At 46.7% G+C, this 5,656-nt stretch overlaps 1 pseudogene; it reads left to right on the top strand.

Annotated features, from left to right (window-relative positions):
- The first annotated feature begins 380 nt into the window (after positions 1 to 380).
- On the top strand, positions 381 to 500 carry LOC130889707 (small nucleolar RNA SNORA70; annotated as a pseudogene).
- The last annotated feature ends 5,156 nt before the right edge of the window (positions 501 to 5,656 follow it).

A 5,656-nucleotide genomic window follows, 5' to 3' on the forward strand; every position in this document is an offset into this window, starting at 1 on the left:
GTTTAGTCTGCATCCTGAGGTCTAAAGAGGGGAACTTCACCTATGGAATGGCATATGGAGGAGGTGGGGCTCCGGAAAGGGAAAAGTGGTTAGGTTTTGAGACCATCTTCAGGGTGCAGTCTGCAGGGGTGGGTACTGGAGAGTTTTAAAGAAGGGAAGAGAAGGGCTGGTGAGATGGCTCAGTGGTTAAGGGCACTGACTGCTCTTATAGAGGACTGGGGTTTGATTCCCAGCTACCACATAGCAGGTTACAGCCACTTGTAACTCTGGTTCAACCTTAGTTCTGAAGGATCAGACCCCCCCCCCCCCGCCCCTTCTGACTTCCGTGAGCATTAGGTATGCATGTAGCACACGCCCATACAGATAAAACATTATACTCATAGCTGACTTAGCCAGTCAAGTCCCTTTCCCCATGGGGGCCTGGTGCGCAATGGTTGCAAACAGCGGCCTCCTTGGTAGTGTTGCCTTGTGAGTTGCCCTAAGGGACCTCGGAGATGATTTTTCCGGCCGTTATTCAAGTCTCTGATTTCAATGTTGTCCCCAGTTGAGGTTTCAGACAGGTTTGTGTGGTTCCTTTGGGAAGCCCCAAGGCACAGTGGCCAGACTTCACACTGGCCAGGTCACCATATCCGTCTGCACCAAGCTGCGGAACAAGGAACACATGATTGAGGCTCTGCCTAGAGCCGAGTTCAAGTTCCCTGGCCACCCGAAGACCCTTCTCTCAAAGAAGTGGGCCTTCACCAAGTTCAATGCAGATGAATGTGAAGATATAGTCACTTGCTCCTGATGGCATGGGGCCAGATATATCTCCAATTCCAGTCCCCTGTACAAGGGGTGGGCCCTGTATTCCTGAGGACTTCCACGGTGTTCTCCTGTTCCCTACTAAATCACGTTCAGTAAAAAGTCTTGATCTTCTCTGAAAAAAAACAAAAAACAAAAACCTCATATACGTAAAATAAAAATAAAGTTTCTAAACTTAAAAAAAAAATGAAGAGAAGGAAGACGACAAGGGACATGAACATGCCATTCCTGTCCCTTGCCATATGATGGTGCCCTGCGATGTCCTGGGACTCCGTCAGCAAGGCTGTGTGCCAGCTGTGACTCCTGCCTTTCAACCATAACTGTGAACCAAACAAACCACTTTGTCTTATAATTTGCCGTGAGTCGTAACACAGGACTGGGGCATTTGTTCTTAGTAACAGAAGACGGAGTAAAGCGAGTGGAACAACACAGCAGCACAAATGGATGCTGTCTCTGAAAGACACGTGGGATACTGGCTTCTCAGGACACAGGTAAGCAGGGGCTCAGGGCTCCCGGGGATGTCTGGTGAAACCTAGCTTGAGTTCTTTTAAATATTTATTTATTTATTATGTATACAATATTCTTTCTGCGTGTATGCCTGAAGTCCAGAAGAGGGCACCAGACCTCATTACAGATGGTTGTGAGCCACCATGTGGTTGCTGGGAATTGAACTCAGGACCTTTGGAAGAGCAGGTAATGCTCTTAACCACTGAGCCATCTCTCCAGCCCCTAGCTTGAGTTCTTGTAAGACTTCCCGATTCCTTAGCATGCTGACAGGCCTGAGGTCTTTGGAATGATGGAAGCAGACTCAGCGTTCCCCAAGTTTGTTTGACCTCTTCTGTGGGGTCCTGGCTATCCGGAAGTTAAAGTGGCATGAAGTGCCCTCGTAGAAGCTGGACTGTCCCTCAGCTGGAGAGTCCAGCAGCTTTATTAACCATCTACTTATAACACAGGGATTAAAGATAATTCCATTAACCCCCTTCATCATAATAATAAAGAATCCTAGCTCCCAGAGGGTCCGAGGAAGGCAACAGGACAGGTAAGTAGATGGTGAGAGACCCATAAGAAATTACAGTTCAGAAGTCCACACCCACTGAGTCAAAGCTCTCTTTGAAAACTGGATGGTTAGAAATCAGCCGACAGGAACAAGCTTCCTGCCTCAGCTCTACATTGTTGCACGTCACGGGTCTGGTAGGGTCAGGGGAGCTAAACCCTGGAGAACAGGGCACTTTAACAATAGAAACACACGCGCCTGCCCACTGCTCTGGATGCAGGGCTTCTGAGCCACCTCCATGGTTTGCAGGGTGTCACCTTCTTCCTCCCTGTGTCTCTGAGCCTATTCACCTTTTATTAGGACACCAAGTGTACTGGAGGAAGCCCACCCTAACAACCTCATTTAACAAATTGTCTCTGTTACCACTCTATCTCCAAGTAAGGTATGTTCTCATATGTTAGTAGGGCTTTGGACTCCTATATACAACAAATTTTTGTTGTTGTTGGCAATATGTGCAACATAGAAATTCATTTACATTTTTTAAATCGTTCTTTTGGACAGAGTTTCTCAGTGTAGCTTTGGAGTCTGTCCTGGAATTCGCCCTGTAGACCAGACTAGCCTCAAACTCACAGAGATCTACCTGCTTCTGTCTCCTGAGTGCTGGGATTAAAGGTGTGCACTCCCATGCCTGGCTGGCTAACCGATTCTTTAAAAATAGTCCCTAAGAAAGAAGGATTTCTCTAGCTGTCTCATGCTGGGAGAAGAAACAAGCTAAAGCCTGGTGCCAGCCAGAGGAGAAACTTGTCTCCCAGGAAGGGGCTGCCTGCTGTCCTGACAGCTTGTTAGATCATCTTGCAGAGAGACTGGAGCCGAGACAGTGTGGAGGGACCATATGCTGATCAGTTCTACATATCCCTGGCCTGCTATTTAAACCAAAAACTCCATGTCAGGGCCCTGAATAAGGGCTTCAGAGGGTCATTGGATCTCTTTGTTTCTCTTCCCAACGTGGCCGCATTGACTAAATTTCATTTTTCTGTGTTACATGTTTATATACCTCTCAATATACCTTTCAAGGATAAGTGGCTGAGTTTGTTACAGCTGTGCAGGCCCGGGCTTTGCCCCTAGCAACACAGCTAACTACCTCATATTTGAGGACAGAATCTCTGAGTGGTTCCCAGGGCACACAGACACTCAGTGAGAGCCGTGGCTTCTAGCCTTCTCCAGCTGGTGGACCACAGGAACAAGCCTGAGTCATAGGACATGAATAGGGGTGATCCAAGTGGCTTCAGAGTTCTCCCTCAGGGGTAAAGTCACAAAACCAGGGGCTCCTCCATCTTCCTTCCCTGTGGGTTAGAACAGGAACACAAAGGAAGCTGATAAGCCGGAAACACACCATCAGGGCGCACCCGGGTCTGGGGGGCAAAAGACGGAGAGGAAGGCACACTGTCAAGGAAGGACCTCAGTGCAGAGCCACCTCACCATCCTATATCTTCAGCCCTGGCTGGGCACTTGAGAAAGAAACGAACCTCTGACTGCTTAGAGTCATTTCAATGCTGCAAGTTAGGGTGTCCCAAGTCTCATTCTAACAAGATAAAGTTGAACTCTGTGTCCTGTGGAAATTCAAATCTGTTGTGGTGGTTTGAAAGAAAATGGCCCCCAAAGGGAGTAACAGTAATAGGAGCTGTGGCTTTGTTGGAGTAGATGTGGTCTTGGAGGAAGTGTGTCACTGTGGAGGTGGGCTTCAAGGTCTCCAATATGCTCAAGCTACATCCAGAGAGATAGTTCACTTCCTGTTGCCTATGGATCAAAGATGGAGGACTCTCAACTGCTTCTTCTGCGCCATTATCTGCCTGTACACAGCCATGTCCCACCATGATGATGATGATGGACTGTGAGTCAAGAGTAGAACTCTCAAGTACTTCTCCAGCACCATGTCTGCCTGCTGTCTTGCTTCCCACCTGACGTCAATGTAAGCAAGCCACCCCAATTGTTTTCCTTTATAAGAGTTGCCATTGTCATGGCAACCCTATCTAAGACAATTGTATATGCCAATAAGAATACTACATGTGCTTCCTGCTTTATTTTACTTATTATTGTTGTTATTATTAATTATAAGGGTCTCTCTCTCTCTCTCTCCCTAGCTGTTCTGGACTCACTGTGTAGACCAGGGTGGTCTTGAACTCACAGAGAGCCACCTGCCTTGGTCTCCCCAGTGCTGGGATTCACTGCACGCACCACCACCACCCAGCTGCTTCCTACTTTAAAATCTATTATAATCAATTTTATTTTTAGACCAATAAGAGCCAGAACTCTTGAGTGGATTTGATTTCAGAGGGATGACTGTGGTTTTTTTTTTCTCTTTTGAATAGTATATGGAAATCTTCTTGGAAGAGGGAAGGGGATACTTCTTACTTAAGAAAATAGGCATGACAGAAAACTTGAAGATGAATCAAAACCTAAAATTTAAGAAAGGTTTAAAAATTGCATGCACTGGGTTGCTTCTCGTCAGCCTACTTTCACAAATGGAATTGTAAGGAGGTTTTCTGAGGTGGTGTTTGGATTTAGGGGTGAGAGAGAAGGGTAGTAGGGTGGGACTTGGGGCTATAAATGTTCTGGATGTAAGCACGTTTCACTGTTTTCTTTGACATCCCTGTGAGATGACCTTAGGAACATGTGTCTCTACAGGCAGTTTCAGTCTTATCCTTGCTGGTAAAGCTCCTCACCACCCTTTCTGCTTTGCATTCCTGTCTTGCGGTCCGTGGGGTGTGACGGCCCTACACGCCTGTCTGCGGCTCTCCCTAACTAGCAATAGGCAGGCAGGAAGTGGAGGGTGAGGTGTGTCAGCCTCAGGCAAAACTGTCTGTCAGGTTGTACCTGTGTGAAACTGGTCAACACCAGAGCAAAGCTGAACACTGAGACAGGGGCTGGGGTGAGACGTGGAGGACAGGAGATGCCAGGCATCAACGAATTCCACATCATGGCCAGAAAGTTTGTCTTCATCTAATGCGGTTAATGTAATAACTTAATTTTTTTCTAATGCAACTAGAAAAATCAAGCAAGTAAAATAAACTTAGGCTAGCTAGACGAGTTAAAGATCAAATTAGACAAAACAAGCTTACAGTAAAATTAGCATTTTGATGACTGGTTTAGCAAACAGTTTGTTTACCAAACAAGATGTGTTTGGTTTACTAGAGTTCTCAGAGGCGAGAGATGGGGCTCTGTGGTGGAGTGCTTGCCCAGCACTGGGAAAAAAACAAAAAGGGAGAAAATCCAACCATAAAGCATCAGAGTGGCCATAGCATGGCATAGCACCCAGCAGAAGAGCTTTACAAAGGCATTCCTTTATTATGAGTGGTAGAGCATTGTGAAAAAGAGCCATGCCATGCCCAGCTTAGCAAGTTAAAGAAAATATGAACCAAAATATCCCCCAAACAATGAAAAATAACCTTGACAAGACACCTACAGTGGCAGAAACCACACAGCCGCCTAAAAGGGTCCTGAGCAAGCTGATGCAAGTTACTTCTACAAATATAGAGAAAAAAGAGAAAAAGAAGAGCTATTAGCCAGGGATGCTCCCTGGGCTCTGAACAACTGGGTGGGGGGCACTGAGAATGTCTTCAAGAATCCACAGACATCAGAGCTGCTGCAAATGACAGGCAGGGGGCGGGTGACACAGCCTCAGAGAGAGCCTGAATTACAGCAAACCTCTATGGGCAAACCAGCAAGCCAGGGCACAATGCAGCTTCAGAGAAACCAAGCAAGATCCATCTGAGTGACAGCACTGGCACAAGGGAAGTAGAAACTGGGCCTGAGGACATTGCTAAAGAAGGCGTCGCTCTATTGATCTAGAGAGGTGCTTTT

Source organism: Chionomys nivalis, chromosome 1 (assembly GCF_950005125.1).
Source record: "Chionomys nivalis chromosome 1, mChiNiv1.1, whole genome shotgun sequence".
Lineage (NCBI taxonomy): Eukaryota > Metazoa > Chordata > Mammalia > Rodentia > Cricetidae > Chionomys > Chionomys nivalis.